At 44.9% G+C, this 16,189-nt stretch overlaps 1 protein-coding gene across 4 annotated transcripts in view; it reads right to left on the bottom strand.

The window, feature by feature from the left end:
* Positions 1-15,860, bottom strand: part of CALD1 (caldesmon 1) — a 203,995-nt gene extending 188,135 nt beyond the window's left edge. For all 4 annotated transcript variants that reach the window (XM_044455647.1, XM_044455649.1, XM_044455645.1 and 1 more), the window contains exon 1: positions 15,553-15,860. The gene's annotated coding sequence lies outside the window, so the exon portion shown is untranslated. The remainder of the gene's footprint in view (positions 1-15,552) is intronic.
* Positions 15,861-16,189: the final 329 nt, after the last annotated feature.

The raw sequence follows: 16,189 nt of genomic DNA, 5'->3' as shown, positions 1-16,189 counted from the left end.
AAGAGAGAGAGAGAGAGAGAGAGAGAGAGAGAGAGAGAGAGAGAGAGAGAGAGAGAGAATCCTTGGAGAAGCATTTGAACCTGGTGTCTTCTCTGTTCCTTAGATTCCCCCTTCCTGCCCTCATGATCCTTGCCCAGCTTTAGTTTGTTCTTAAGGTCCAGAGTAACTACACGGAAAATTGCATGACTGGTGGAGGCAGAAGAGAAAGACATACATGCCACCGAGGGTGCAGGGTCTGTCCCAGGTTTAGGGGCCCCTTCCTACATACCTTAGAGACCCATCATGACAATGGTTATGGGGAGCAGCACTGCTCTAGAAGCTGCCATGTTAATGTCCCATAATTCCCCCCTCTCCTTTGTTGGGTTCCCAGTCCAGATCAGCCCCACCTATGCTGGTTTAGGAGAGGAGCTATGTGCCCTGTGCCACTTCCACTTCAGCCGAGGGCTTCATGTGCAAAGCAATGCCATGCAAGAATGAGCAGCGAATCCTGCCAGAGCACAGGGCCCAAGGGTGCCAGTTGCTCCTGCCAGGCCTGACTGAAGATCCTCGGGACCATAATAAGCTGCCATATACTGGCCTAGATGGACTGGTGCTCTGCTCAGAGGGCTGTGATTTTGGAAGCACTCAGGCCCAGCCACCATTTTTCCCTGAACTTGAGAGGCCGAGGACTGCACCTGAGCCCTTCCACCTGCAGAGTGCCTGCTCCATCACTCAGTGGATGCCCAGGTGAGAAGCAGCAAGCCATTTCTGACAGGTAAGCTGAATGATGTAAGCTGACTTGAGCCCTTTGTAGGAAAAAGGCAGGATATATATCGGGGGGGGGGGGGGAACCAACATGTGGGCCAAGGCTGCTTCCATGCTCCTCCTGCCTGGCAAAGCCCATTCTGGCTGTCTCACTGTGCTGCTTTGACATGGGAGGGAAGGAGGCTGATGCACCACCATGACCATGCTGGTCTCCCCCTTTTCCAGCTCTCCAGAACCCTCACTAAGCCCCTTCTCCAAGATCAGCTAAGCAGCCAGCCTGGTTCCTTCTGCACCAGCCTCAGTGTGGGGTGCAGGGTGTGAGGATGGTGACCTTCCAGCCTCAGGGCTGGGAATCCCAACATTCCTTTGCCCCCCTGAGCACTTTCTAAGAGGCATAGGATGGCTCCACTGGTGTGTTTACCGTCCCAACTTTGGGGTCATTCTCTCCTGACCCACTGGGGACGGACAATTGTGCTTGCATGTTTCTTCTCTGGAATCCTGAAAGAAGAGTGAAAGAGGGATGGGTGTCTATGGTGCATATATTTATCTAAGATATGCTTCAAACAGGGTTTTGTCAGAGGAGGAGGAGGAGGAAATAAAGCTGCATGAAGGGGCCCCTCAAGTATGGTTGCTGCTGTCAGCCTTTTTTCAAAGAAAAGAGCATTGCACAGGCAGGTCTGTGCTGTGCCCAACAGTCTGTGGGAAGAGGCCCAGTACATTCATGGTACCTTAGGAAAAAGAGCTCCATGGCCTTCTAAGGAGGTTCACACCAACTTGGCAGGGCCCTGCAGCTTCTTTGGAAGCTTCTGTTTAAATTCGTCTGTCCTATTTTTGCATGCCTTGTCAGCAAACATGCGGGCCGAAGATGGATCTAGGAACTTCCAGATCATGCTATACTAAGGACAGGCAAACCTCCACCTGCCATCTCTTTTAATTAATATTACTCAGAATTACTACAAATGAAGAAGAAAAGTGCATTAATATTCTTTTTGCAACCATCTGTGACTTCATCTTGGTGGAATTCCGAAATTGCCTTCAGGACCCCATCCTCAGCAGAGCTCCCATATATTTTTATGAATGCTGAATTGGTGCATTATATCCATATGCTTTTCCTGGAAGCCTGACGAGCACAGGTTCTCTTTCATGCGCACTCGGAAACGGCCGGCACAAGTGGTGCGTGTTAGCTTTATACCCTACACATGTAAAAGTCAAGCCATAATTTACATTGATTACATAATGAGGCAATCTGTCTCCTTCCAGAATGGCCTTTTAGCTCAGGCCGATCACACCTGCAGAGCAGCCGAGTCACATCTGGTGCATAAATTGTGCACTCGAGAGAGGTCCCCTCTACGTCTCATGGGGAGTAGGGCTTTCCACAGCCCTTACTGTAGAGCTGAGTGGGCTCGATGGCAGCCACCTGCCTCTGGCTGGGCCACAACAGTGCATGGAGTGCGTGACCGTTTCCCAATGGACCTCCAAGGAAGCCAGAGGTGGTGGGGTGGAAGGAAGTGCATCGTATTTCCTTAGATGGCTTCACACTCTATTGGTGAACATCTCTTATAGGCAGGAGGGTCTTCCAAATGTACGATCAGAGGCAGGTTGCCTTCATTCCTATGATCACCAATCATATTTTAAAATCTTGTTATATGACACCCCATGAACAGAATGAACACTATCCCTCTTTTTGCACATAGCATTTTAAGTATTTGAAAACTCTTAACATGTTCCTTTTTTGCCTTTTGTTCTTTCATAATGATTATATCCAGTTTTTCCCTATAGCACTTACTTTTTCAAGGGCACATTCCTATGCAAATCTAGACCTCCTCCTGCAATAAATAGCACAGCTGCTGGAGCATGCTGGGAGTTGTAGGCCTTTTTTGGTCTAAATTTGCATGGGCTTGCACCTTTAGGGCACAATCATGTCACTCCTGCAGCAGATGCTGATAGGCCTTTGAACCTGGAAACTGGTGAGCATCCAATGGAAGGCGTGAGGCTTGGTGGGGCAGTTTCCAGGGAGGGGGTGGGAAGGACACTGGGGTGTTGATTCGTACTGGAAACGGTCCACAGCCCCAGCTGTGCACGTTTCCCCATCTCTGAGCCCAGTTGTGATCTGGGATGCCAGCCAGTGCGGTCCTTTCTACACCAGCTGCAAGGGGACAGAGTGGGAGTCTGAGCATCAAGGGTGAAGGACCCCGGTGCTCAGACTCCAAAGCATCCCTTGGTGTCCCAAAAGATGTGAGGAAGCCACAGGATTGCTCACTAAGTTACTTTGGGCAGCCTCTCCAAACTGAAGCAGTTTTTATTGGAAAGTGCCATAGGTTAACTCCATTATACTGCAGGTAATCCAAGAAAGGTACACTGTTAAGCCATTAAGTTAATTCTCATTTCTTCCAGAGGAAACTTGGACATGATGATTGATTCTTATATGACAGATGAAGTGGAGCCCTTCTGTAAAACAGACATTCTACCTTATGCCTCCTTTTATGGTTAGCCCAATATGTCAAGTTTATTTATTTAGGCATTTCTAGACTGTTCAATTAGCACAACACTTTCAGAATGGTGTACAGAATCCCATTATAAACAAATGTACAATATAACATTCGATTTACAAACAGATTTAAAACAAACACACCTGTCAAAACAAACACACCGGACAATAAATTTCAACAGGCAGATACAAACCAACAATCAACAAAACAATGCATCATAATAATTAACAGCCAGTTAAACACAACTATTCCATGTGTACCAGTAACAGTCTTAAAAGCCAATCTAAAACCAGATAAGATATTCAAAAGTTAAAACAGTGTGAAAATAAAAAGGCTTTAACCTGACGCTGAAACATATATAATGTCAGTGCCGGGCATATTCCCCTGGGGAGCTGATTCCATAAATGGAGTGCCACAGCCAAGAAGTCCCTTCCCCTGTAACCACCCTCTTTATTTCTTTTAAAGGTAGCTCTCTGAGAAGGACTTCTGAAAATGATCTAAGGGTCCAGGTAGGTGTATACAGGAGGAGACTCTCCTTAATGCTTCCACAGCTTTATTACATTTTATATGTTGCTTCAGATAACCAGGATAAGTTCTGAAGGATTTCACAAAAAAGAACAGAATACCAAAGGAGCAATATATAGTGGCTTGTCCATTAAAACTATACAAAATGACTAAGTGTGTACATTCAAAAGTCCACCTAAAAGTATCCTCCTAAAAAAGTCCATTCAAAATCCTACTTTAGACCTGAAGCCAACAACACTTCTCCTTCACACCAACAGGAAATACAGTGGTACGTTGGCTCACAAACTTAATCCGTTCCGGGACTCTGGTCGTGACCCAAATTGCTCATGAGCCAAGTTAAATTTCCCCATAAGGTTCAATATAAACAAGGTTAATCTATTCTGTCACTAATTTTTTTTAATCAGAAAAACGTGAAGCAAAGTGACAAAGAACAACAGAGATCGCGGCCATCTCCCTGCCCCCCCCCCAGCATGACCCCAGTTGCGCTCGTCGTCCCTGCACACACCCGTCATCCTGGTGCACTGCAGCAGAAGAGATGGACGTGAATGTGGGCACGCTCACGGGGGAGACCGGCGTGATCATGCTGGTGGGGGGCAGAGATGGCCGAGATCGCAGTTGCGCTCGTGCAGGAAAGCCGGGTGCAATCATGGGCGCGCTCGTGCAGTTAAGACCAGCATATTCTCGGCCATCTCCCCCGCTGCCCCCAGCACGATCGCAGCCATCTCCCCACTCGGGGGGGGGGGGGGGGGGATGGCTCCGTTCCTGGTCGCCACCCAATGCAGAGTTCGCAGCCTGCGTGAAAATGTTTATGAAATTTTTGTTTGCGACCCGATTTGGTCGTGAACTGAGGCGTTCGTGAGCCGAGGTACCACTGTAATGTTCTCTTCCAAGAAATAATGGTTACCCATTTAACTGCTGTAGAGAAAAGGCCTAAGCCTTCCCAATAAAAGCAAATATTCTTTGTCCTGAATTACAGCTCGTTTGGGGTTCCTTTGGAGCATGATGATGTCAGTCCACCAAAATGATGACAAGCCATCGAAATGCTCTTCTTATAGATGTTCTATTTTTTTTTGTAATAAACTAAGTAAGTGTTTATCTAAGTATTCCACTCCTTGTCCTATTGTGTCATTGCCCTTTCCTCCTCTTAAATGGCTTCATTCCTGCCATGGTGCACTATAACAATTGCTTAGATATCAGGTGTTGTACAGATATACATATTTATTGTCATACACTTGTAGACAAGGACATGAGAGCTGGGTTCAAAAACATAACAAGCCATGGTGGTTCTTTACCATTTCTGGTCGATCTAGTCACAGTATTTCATCCTGGTATATTTGCTCTTTAGAAACCATGATGGGAACAATGGTTTGTTCCACCATGGTTTGTTCTGTTGTCTGAACTCAGAATTTGGTTTTCATGGCTCTGGTATGCAACTTTCACAAGGTCCCCTGGAAAGAGTAGCGACTGCAGCAGCCACTCCAGCCATCCAGCCTCCGAGTGCAGACCAAAGAGGAAAATGCAGTCAACATGGGCAGGGAGTGATGCACCTTGGGAATAAAGTTCAGGTGCAGTGGCTGATAGGAAACATGCCAACGATGGGATGACTGCCCAGACAGAAACCATGATAATGTAGAAACCACTTGCTTGTCTGTCAAGTAGATCATGGTAAAAACAAAAAACCTGTGGTAACCCCACAGGATCGGTTGTCATGTTGTGTGAATGCATCCATGGTGTGACAAATGTTCTTAGTTATGACCTCAACTGTTAGCTTTGTTTCGCTGCCAGTGAGTATGAATGTCCTTGATCAATGAGTGAATGTCCTTGGTAAGCATCTGGCTACCCTATACCACATCTTACACTAAAGAGACCACATGGCAGACTAAAATTACCTACATAGAAATGAGTTTATAATCTAGTCCTACTTAGAAAGAATCAGCATTCTTAACTAAGGATGCTGCTAACCGTTGGTGGCAAACGAGCGTTCTCTTTCCTCCCATTTCCGGAGGGGCAGCCTCCGCAACTGCCGCAGCAAACCAGCAGAGCCCTGAGGCCAGCAAACACACGCTTGCATTATGGCACGAACATTTGTGGAACAGACTCCACTTCATCAGCTGCATGGAATGTTATCTTGAGTTGACAAATGTATGCTTATGGGTGCGGAGAGCAGAGGGGAACATTAGCCATGAGGTCATTCATTCCCTTCTGACTTCACTGCTAACATTCGGTACCCACACCCTCTATACCCATCTGTATATAGACCTGTCAACCCAGGATAAGAACATAAGGAGAGCGTGCTGGATCAGACCAAAGGTCTTGCTCGTTCTGCATTCTGTTCCCACAGTGGACAACCAGACGCCTCTGGGAAGTCCAGAGCAAAAGACGGGTGCAAGCACACCCTCCTGGTCGTGTTCTCTAGTGACCTGCTTTCCGAGACATGCTGCCTCTGATACTGGAGCTAATACATAGTCAACATGTTCAGCAGTCATTTGACAGCCTTCTCCACGATGAATTTATCTAATCTCTTTTTCAAGCCATCCAAGAGGGTGGCCATCATGCAACAGAAAGGAGACTCTGGTCCATAAAAGCTTTGGCCATAATAAATTGGTTAATCTTTGAGGTGCTACAAGACTCCTCCTCCTTTTCCTTCCATGGTTTCAGCAGAGCAGGTTGATCTCCACTGTGTTTTGCAGGAAAGCGGAAGTTGAATCACCAGGTGTGTGAAGGTCCATGTGTCATGACTTGCAGATTGGAAATTGTGATCGCCATGAAGTTAGCACTGCTTTAGGATGATGCATATTCTGAGTCCTTACCAGCAGGCCTGGCACTAGCATTGGGCAATATGAGACAGTTGCCTCATGGAGCAGGTGCTGGCAGGTGGCAGCCAGGTGTTGGCGGAAAGAGTAGCACCCATGCAAGCTACCCTGTCCTCACTAAGCTCTCCTGCTGTCTTGAGACAATAATGGGACAGACAAAGGACCAAAAAACCTGTCAACTCACTCCTGGGAAAATAGAGATTTCAGTCATGACTGGCCAGCTCGGCTGGTTGCTCAATCTGAACTAGATGGTGTCACACACTCTCCAAGTGAGCAAGTTCAGTTTGGGGTTACTCTTGGGCCCAACTTGGTGACATGATGTTCAGGGAGAACCTGTAGTCAGGGGTGCAGTGTTAGCTACATAATTTTCTGGAAAACAAGATCTGACCACTGCAGTACATGTCACAGTAGCTTCAAGGGTAGGACTTGATTTGCTCTAGAGGTCCTTTGAAACTATTTAGTAATGGCAGGTAGTAATCAGTGTGAGTCTAGGTCTCTTGACACCTAAAATATAGTGCCATGCCTGTGAACACACAATACCTGATATGCTTTCGGAAGTAGTATTGTCCTAAGAGGACAACAGACGTGGAATTTATCCCTGGAACAACTTGGGCAACAGCAATTTCAGGAGGCAGCTGTTCTTAAACTAGGAATAAGAGCAATGCCAATATCCAATCCAATATCTTGAATAATAGTTCATCAAGGGTTGAAAGTGCATCTGGGTTTACTGGACCACTGCCAGGACAGATTATGCATGGTTGAGTGTTCACATCTCTTGCTTGGTGAACTGTGTGAAATGGACAGGTGGTTCATATTGAAAGTCTCAGTTCCAGAACAGGTGAACTACTAAAAGCCCAACAATGTTCCACATCACCAGGGTTATTGAGCTTTGCCAGAAAACAGTAAATATTTCCCAAGCAAATTCACGCAAAAAATGATAGATTTTGACAGGGTGGGTTGTCTGGGATTTTATCTTATTTTTACATTCAGGTTGGATGTCAGGAAGTACTTCCTGATGGTTAGGACCCCTAGGAGGTGGAATAGACTTCCAAGGGAGGTGGTTGAGGCCCCACCAGTGAGGGTATTCAAGGAAACTTTGGACAATCACACATTGGGGATTACATGAGCGGAGCTGGCTGGAGCGAGGGGTCCGACGAGATGGCCCAGGACTTGCTTATTTTCTGTTTCTATGTTAAATCAACCATGATGATGTCTTATGGATTGCTGTATATGATTAACCCTCCTCAAATCTTTATATTGGTTTCCAGATAACATGATAGCTCATGTTTCAGCAACAACCCAGGCTTCTAAGCCAACCTATACGCAATCCATAATCATGTTCTCTGCACCCAGTTTCTGACTGAGCTCACTTGACATGACAACCCAGCTAGACCCAATGGGCTGCTACATCATCCAGTTTTGGCCTGGATTCCTCGGGGCATCTTAATTTTGCAGAACATTGCTGGTTCTAGGTGCTACCATGCCCTAGAGAGGGTGTCATGTCATCTTGTAAGTTTCACCTGTTGGAGGGAGCAAAATGCAGTAGGTGACATAAAAGCGAATTGACAAGTTGGGGTGTCATATAGGGAAATTTGCATTTATTTGCCAAGGATCAAAGGAAAAGTAGCAATAAAAGAGAGGAAGGCAGGGGACAGAAGTAGGTACACCAAAAACAGTTTCAGTGTTGAACTGGCCTTTTTCACTACCTGCTTCCATACCTTTCTGGTGTTTGCTGCTCCCTTTTAAAGCAGTCACTTTTTGTCTAAACAGTTGGCGATATTTGAGTACAGGGAAGAAAATGAAGGGGAATTGGGTACAAATCAAGAGACTTGGCAGGAAAAGGGGGCATTTTGTGCAACTTGAATATATGCTCTAAAAAAAATCAGAAGAAAGATAGCAGAACAGCCCAATTTTCCCTTTTCATATGTGATGGAGACTTGCAGGAATGCTGAATAGATGCAGGACATTGGCAATTGCCGATCCAGCACTTAAAGATAAGAGGATACCTGATGGAGTGGAAGAAATTGTCACCTGCTCCTTTTGGGGCAACCTTCCTCTCTTTGTATATCACCTACTGGACTTCACTCTCTCTGACCATTGAAACTTACTAAGAACAGGGCAAGACTAGACATACCACACAGCCATAAGCACACACTTGGGCACTTGTGAAAGCCTTACAAAGAGTAATAACAAAAATTATGGAGCGAACTTTGCAATTTTACAGGGCTGAAAAAATAATTTAAAAATAAAATAATTTATGACCACATTTGCAAACTTAGGAACTCCAAAACAAAAACAAAAGTGGGAAACCAAAAGCGGTTGCTGCTGGAGTTGGGGTCAGGCACAAAGGACATTAGGATTCTGGCTAAAGGTCTAAGGGGAATGAGCAAGAGAGAAAAAACCCTGCTTAGTACATTTGTCTGTCAGGTATACTTTGGGGTGTTCTATCAGTAACTCAAACAGTGTAGGTTATTCACAGGGTGGCCACTGCGAAGTGAGAATATCGCCTTTCCCTCTTTTTCTCTTTTCTCATTTTCTGGCATATCCTTGCCAAAGTCTCTTGTTCACTTAAGTACCCTGCTCATTTCATTTTACAGTTCCCGGACCCATGCCTGGAAATCCCTTTAGGAACAGCAATGCAATTCTGTCTCTCTCCCATCAAATCCCTCCTCCAAAACCCATGTAAACCTTTAGTTTAATAACTCCCTACCCTCTGCTCTTGAGCAGCCACCCTGTAAAATCCGGCAGCAGCAGCCATGCTTGGAGAGAGCCCACTAAACGAGATGGGGTTGTGCATCTGACCCAGGAATTAGGTTCATAAGAGAGAGGCCATTTCTAACACCCCTCCTGAATCCCAGGACAATTGAGGAATGGTTTGTTTATGAATGCATTTTATGGCTGTGTTTAACATCCCTCCCTACAGATTAGCTGGTGTGAAAAAGGTTTGCCTCGTAAATCAGTTGTTCCTGTCTCCACATTCTTTAAACTTTCAAAAATATGACATTCTTGACATGTTTGAGTTAAAGATAATATTCCCAGCATTGTTTGGTGTTTTGCTGCGACTTGCCAGCCAATCTTTTTCTGTGCGTGCATTTCCCTCCCTGTGCGTAGTTCCAAGCTAAAAAGTATTTACAGCTAAGCATGGTGTTCTTTGCAGATACATTTATCATACTTCTATATGTTAGTTTCCAATCAGACTCCCCCTGCCTTGCCCATATTATGTAAGGACATCCAACCAAGGCGTATGTGACAGACTGGCTCTCTCATTGTTTTTACTTCCCCTGCTGTATTTCTCAGTAGACCTCCCCTTTATTTATTATCTGCATGAGCAGACCATAGAAATATGTAGTGAAAAGTTCCATGGAGCAAAACCCTTTCCAAGTAGGGTACTTTCCCAGTGCAACATGTCCTGGCTCCAGCTGCTGAGATCACAAAGACTGGCCTTGTCAATTTGTTAATCACACAGACTCATAAAATCTCTTCTCCAAAGGAGAAAGCCATCTTTATGCCTAGGTGTGAAGGGCGGAGAGCTAGTGCAGTGTAGTGGTCTAAGAGCACAGGTGATCTAGGATCTAGTCCACACTCAGCCATGGAACCAACCGGGTGTAGGATCACTTCTTGATCAAGGACCCTTGCATGAGAAGGGCTCCCAATTAGGGGAAGCATCTGTGTACAATTCTACACAGTCAGGTGTCCCTTTTGGGACATTTGGCTCTAGGGTCAGAATTCCAGAGCAGGACCAACATTCTTTGTATTCAAGGAAAAGCTCTGAACAGAGCTTCTACTGTCATGGACATAGCGAAAGACTGAATTTCTCCAGCATCCCAAAGTGAACCCTCTTCTCTCCACATGTACATGACATAGGGAGGAAAACCTACCACCAATTCGAAATCCAGTGTGATGAAATCCCATTGAAACAAGCAGGCCTCATGGGGCTATGCATTCTGCAGAAGCACCAATTTGATACTGAACACAGCAGTCAGAACCTGAAAACCACAATTTTCACTATTTCCAAGAATGAAACTTGTTTATTGGGCTTGTACTGGTATACGTGGGGAAGCACTGAGTGTCCCTAATGGGTGTGACAGCCATCAGATAAACAAGAATTGGCCTTAGGTGAGCTCCCTTTGACCTGACTCAGAATCATGCCATTTCTCTTTGGTTGTTCACAAGACTTGGGGGTGTTCGTGATTCATGTGTGGTGCCAATAACTCAAAAATGCACAGTTGCTGGAGCCTTAGACACACCCACCACCTTCTGAAATGCATTGCACAATTCTGTCTGAAAGCTACAATCAGTGATCTAGATGAAAAGTAGACACATTTTTGAGAAGTATTGGAAAACTCACTGATTTTGCTTACAAAGGGTGTCGATCTTTAACACCCTGAAACTGAAAAGAACCTCTGGGAGAAATTATGCTTGATTCAAACTCTGTCCAACTAGAGGAATTCCTATTCCAAACCAGGGAATGAAACGCTTCAGCAACCTCAATAATAAGGGCTCATTGGAGTGTAAGTTCAGGTGGATGTCAAAGAGAAGGTAAAACATAAAATCACAAAGAAGAGGGTCAGTGGGGTATAGCTTGTTGGGCTTGTAGTGGGAGATGTAGGTTCAAATCACCACTTAGCTATGAAGTTCACTGGGTGAGCTTGGGCCTGATAGTGAGTCTCAGCTAACCTCCTTTCTGGACACTTTCAGGTCAAAGGATACGACCACAGCCTTGAAATTCTGCATCATCGTGTAGTGTAGAAACTAAGTACTTCTACCATTGTTCTCCTGGATTCTCTCTGAGTTGAGCTTTCTGACAGAAGGAATATATTCGAATACCTTCTTCAAAATGGGACCTATACGGAGAATATGTTGGCAAACTCAGCCTTGCATAGAGCCAGCATTGTTAGGTAACACTTGCCTGACTGGAGTTCCCATCAACCATAGCCAGCATGGCCAGTTGAGAAGGGTTCATGCGAGTCATAGGCCAAAATAGCTGCTGGACCACAAGTTGTCCATCCCTGCCCCAAAGACACTGGTTTGCCATGGACCTCTTGCCCACTTTTTGAAATTTGACACAAAGGCATCTGGAGATCAGATCAGATATGACCTTTCTGGACGAAAAGTTGTGGTTGCTGAAGCCACATCATAATTACTAAACTGTGTGTTTCACTCTTGTCTGAAGTGTTTCAAACAAGCTATGTTACATCTCATGAAATACATATATATAATTGTTATAGAACAGCTGGAATCGTTTAAGTTTCTTTCAAATTACCAGCGTGATCCTAAACTGGGTTTATTCATAATCTAATGTTGCCAGGTTGGCTGTAAGGATCACTGAGATAATATATGAGAACGGCTTTCTGAACTTGTGAAATGCACTATATATAAACATAAAACATGTGCAGTTTACACCATGTTGCCCCAATAATTTTTATGATCTATTTTGGCAAATGGGCCATGTCTTCCTTTTGAAACTCTCCAAAGTTAGAAATTGCTGCAGAATGTGCCTGAAACAAGTACTGTTGATATAAATCTCCTCTCCCCACCCACCCACTCACTCCCCAGCTACTTGGTTTCCCCCAATTCAGGATGCTCTGAGCCTTCATCTAACAGAAAAGGCAAACCCCTGAACAATTATAATGTTCTCCACACTGCCGATTATAAATTTGCAAAGCACACTGAACAAAGCGTATTCATTTCCATTCTGTAGTGGTCAAAGGAAAATAAAACAGTCAGTCCAGTCCAAAAATTTATTTCTAAAGGTGTTTGATTTGCATCCTGTACTTCATAGGGGAAGCCGAACAGTGGACTGCACAAAACTGCACACAGGGACTAGCTTAAAGAGGTGATCCAATCAGTGAGGTACATCCAAATTTCCTGCAGGCCACATTGCAAAGAGTGCCAGGTTACCCATCAGAGGCTGTCCAGCATCCAAGAAAACAAATAGCCCACATCTTCAGGAACATGCAAAAAACATACTCTGTTTTACCTCTGCTCTCAAGAACAGTCTTATCATGTTCATACACATATAAAATGTAAATAGCCATGACATCTTCTATGCACATATGCCCAAGCTGAGTTAGGGCAATGAGACTGTAGCATGCCACAGCAACTGGTACAGTCATGCCACAGAATCTGGACCAGCCCTACCACTGAATCTTCTTATTAAGCCACTCCTGCCTCCAAGGGTACAGAAAACCACATGGCACTCACATACAATTGCCTTAATTCCTGATGCTCTGAATTAACAGGACGTCCTACATGCATACATTTCCACTAGAGGCACAATGAGATATAGTGCAGTAGAGCTGGCATTGGTGAAATATCCCATATTTTGAAAACAAGTTGATGGCAGTTGCAAGTGGAGGAGTGCAATTCCAATTGAGACTGCAGTGTCGGGTTAACCATTTCCTTCCCATGCCATCTTCCAAAGAAAACCACCCTTTGTCAAGGCTTAGCCACGGGTAACTGTCAGAGGTAAACCATCCGGGAGGTGAAGCACAATGGACACACAAAAACACACCAGAACCAGTAAAATGTGGCTGCTGTCTGGATGTTTAAAAACTCTTCCAGTCCAGAATGGCCAATGGGCAGCTGGGGCTGGTGGGGCCACTGAGATTCCTTCACAAATTGCCCCAAGCTGCAGTTCTGCTTGTTCACCACAAGGGGTAGCTGCACAAAGAACTCAAGGCACCCCAGTTTCAGTCCTGGTGGCTGCTGACACCCCTCCTGCAAAGCTGCTCTGTGCCCCTTGGGGAAGAAACATACAGGCACCTGCAAAGAGTTTTCATGGGATTTAAATCTGACCAAAATGGTTGCAAGGGGGGGTAAAAGATAACCCCTCCCCTCCCAGCAACATGGCCCTGATCCTCATCGACTCCCCTCTACGGTGTCTAGTATTAACTTCAGCACAAATACATGACCAGGACAACAGTTCTCCCAATTCACACCTTCTTCAGCCCTCGAATCTTGCTGAATAAGACCATTTTTATGACAGCCACAGAAACTGGCAAATTCTTCTCCAACACTGGGACAAAAATATGTTTGAATAAGACCGCACTTTACAAGCATTTGATTCCTCCCTGCTTATGTATTTTTCTAAAGGCATTCCCTTCTTGAAAGCATCTCCTGAAGCAAGCTTCCCTTGCAAATTGGATCCAGTGCAAAGTCAACTGAAGTGAGGATATTAAATGATGCCATTTCAGCTCCAAGCTATTCCTGTTTGGAGAACAGCTACATATGCACCCCGTGTGTACACAGTTCATCTGTATATAGACAGTGCATTGGTGTTGCTGTGTTTCAGTCTGTCGTATTGTCAAGAGCTGTGACTGATTGATTATTGTGCCGGAGAGAACTTTGGGCTGCATGGTTCCCTTTCAAACCCCACTGAAATGAATTAAAATGTAAGGACGGCAAGATTTAATAGACTGCACATTGTGGCAGGACATATAAAGCAGCCACGCTTCTGGTTGCAATTCTCTATTACAATTTTATTATATTAGTCTTTAAGTCTCATCCATTCTTTGTTGGGCATTTCAAAGCACTGTAAAAATTCAAAGGCAGATTGGCCACCGAATGTACCCTTGGCAGGGTGTTGCAGCCAAACACGGGTCCCTCCCAGGTCTTCCCATATGATACATGCGCTTGATGCCTTTGCACATTGCCTATGTAAGGGTGTCCTTAAAATTTTATATGCTTCCAAGGACCTTTCCATGCATGGCAATGCAGCACGTCTGAGTGTGCCTTGGACAGAGTGAGACGATGCTGTATCTCCTATCTCATTCACCCTTTATGCCTTTAGCTGTATGTACTCTTTACAAGCATTAAGATGTGCATTAGTTCTACAGAGAAAGTACATCCTGTGTGATCTGCCAGGAACTTTTGCATCTGAAGTTAATTTGAAGGGTATTTGCTCAGGCAAAACTCCTGCTGGCTTTCCCCTATCATTTTTAAAATAGGTCTTTCCTACATAGCTCTTTTTCGAGGAAGAGAAGAAACCACATGGAGTGAGACTCAAAGATAGGCAGTCAAATAACAAGAAAGGAAGAACTTCCAAAAATAAAGGCGTATTTTGCTGAACAAGTAAACTGAACACCACATAAACCATTCCCCCTTGAATTATTCTTGGGTTTGGGGAAAATATTCTTCCCCTGTCCCCAACATTAAATCTTTCTGGTGCTGGTCTTTCTTTTTTGTTCTCATCATTACTGGCTTGGACAATCTTTGCACGGTGCAAAACATCATTACCTTCCACTTTCAAAGTCATCTGAGCATGTCAAGAATGCCCTAAATATAAGAAGTCCACTTCCTCTTTTTCTGGAATGACAATCTGGCTCACCCACACACCATCTTTATTATCAGCCAGTTCCACCCATGAACAGTCTCTCCTGTTCACCGGAAAGACGGCCACATAAGAAAAATCCTGGCAACAGGCAGCATTACATGTGGAAGGCTAAAAACTCAAAACGGATGGAGTCTACTGTCAACAAAGCTTCTTTTTTATGAAAGACAGCAGGGAAGAGACATCTGGTCCAGTAACATATCCAATCCATAACATTAACCAGAGCTTTCCCAGATCTGTGCTCTTTGCTGTTAGGGTTTAACCCCCACCCCCCGCACTCTCTCTCTCTCTCTCTCACACGCACACACACAAAGGGTTTGGTGAAGAACCCAGTTTTGAACCACATAATCTTTCATCCCCAAATCTAAATTCATGCACACTTTTAAAATTGAAAACAGGAAGAAATTGATCTTCATGCTCAGATCTGGTGCTCTGTATCTAACAAGACATTAGAGAGAGAGAGAAAACTGCACATGAATGCAAGTAAATACACTGAACTTATCCCATAAACACTCATCTCGAGGAAAACAACAGTTGCAGGCATGAACGGCACAAACCTTTACCCTTCTCCTACAGGGGGGAAAGCCCTCCTCTGCAAGCTATCCAGAGTGCATGTGCAAAGACGAGTTAATAAGAACGCAGCCCTTACCTGAGCAGCAGCAGCAGCCGTTTTCAGACAGGTACAGGTAAGGCAGAACGCTCTGTGGAGACAGGAGTGCGGCAAAAGACGCTCCCTGGCAATCTATGCCCAGCAAGGCGAGTCCATAGAACTACACTCGCTCCTTGGCCCCTCCCCAAAGTCAGGGCTAAATGAATACATATCCCTTATGTTTAAAATTGGCAGCCAGTGGTAGGCATTGTCCTCAATTTATTCTAATGAGCAGCCAATGGCTAGGCTGCAGCCAAAGGTGGGGTCAGCTGGCCTGAAGGGATGCCTGTCATTCCCTCGGCACGCTCAGGAAGCCACTCATAAGAAAACCAAGACCTAAAAACCTCCGAAAATTCGCACAAGCTGCCAAAACTGTCTTTCTTCATGCCCTTTTTTGGTTATCCTTAGCAGGGCCTCTGAAAGTAAATCCTCTGTCAGGAACAATCATAAGAAATGTTAATCTCGGAGAAAGAGGTTCTCCGGCTGAACACGAATGGGGGCTTAAAAAAAAATCAAAAGGTATATATTGGAAAACGAGGATGAGGGAAAGAATTGATCCATCTATCTATTGATGCATTTGTTCTGAAGAGGATGGAGGGGTCGTGTGTGTTTGGGGCAGGGGGGTTAAAATGCAAGG

The sequence above is a fragment of the Varanus komodoensis genome, unplaced genomic scaffold (genome assembly GCF_004798865.1).
Source record: "Varanus komodoensis strain SLA01 unplaced genomic scaffold, ASM479886v1 scaffold8, whole genome shotgun sequence".
Lineage (NCBI taxonomy): Eukaryota > Metazoa > Chordata > Lepidosauria > Squamata > Varanidae > Varanus > Varanus komodoensis.
This window is presented reverse-complemented; position numbering and strand designations above follow the sequence as displayed.